This window comes from Mandrillus leucophaeus, unplaced genomic scaffold (assembly GCF_000951045.1).
Source record: "Mandrillus leucophaeus isolate KB7577 unplaced genomic scaffold, Mleu.le_1.0 Scaffold62, whole genome shotgun sequence".
Lineage (NCBI taxonomy): Eukaryota > Metazoa > Chordata > Mammalia > Primates > Cercopithecidae > Mandrillus > Mandrillus leucophaeus.
Window position 1 is genome coordinate 5,960,588 of NW_012106697.1, and position 823 is coordinate 5,961,410.

Consider the following 823-nt stretch of genomic DNA (forward strand, 5'->3'; position numbering starts at 1 on the left):
AGATATCCAGGTGAGATACAACTTTTTTTTCTGAAAACAATGTGAGCTGTGGACAAGTGCGCTGTGATTAAAGGGAGAAAAGTTAACGACTCCCAAAATTTCCTTTCCTTATGAAATTTACATAGGTAACAGGCAGTTAAAATATAACTACCAGACTTAAGGCATACTGAACAGAAATCTTGTTTCAAAGAAAAGATATGAAATATGGAGGCACTTTCACCACACAAATATCCCATTACATATGCTAACTGCAATATTTACGTTCAAAACTCTAAGAACGTGTCTGATACTCTTTGAAGGGAATTCCTGAAAATGAACTTCTGTGCAAACCTGAAGCTTCAATGCATGTGTTTTAAAAAGGAATGTTTACTGAATTTAAACAAGAGAAAAGGGAAATTGGCAATATGGACACGTGATCACCTCACAACTCTCTGACAGTAATCTCTGCACTGCCATTCTTTAAACATCGTTAAAAGGTATTGCGAATAGTTTATTAAAAATACGTAATGTAAGAATGATTCTATGTTTGAACACACATTTATGTTCAAACATTCATACGAATAAAAATGCTTAAAACCACCCCTTGGGTAACTAACAACATAAACTTGCCATTGCAAATTTTATGGCTCTTACTACAAAACAAAAATTAGAATGAAAAGACCACTTATGTTTAGAGGACAAGCATGAGCTTGTCTTCTAACAGCACAATAACAAACGTATTTATTCCTCCGTGCTTTCAAAGGCATCAACACAAGGGAATCACTAAAAGTGTAGGGGAAAAGAAACCACTAGGCTGGAGCTTTGGTGTCTACGCAGATCCTTC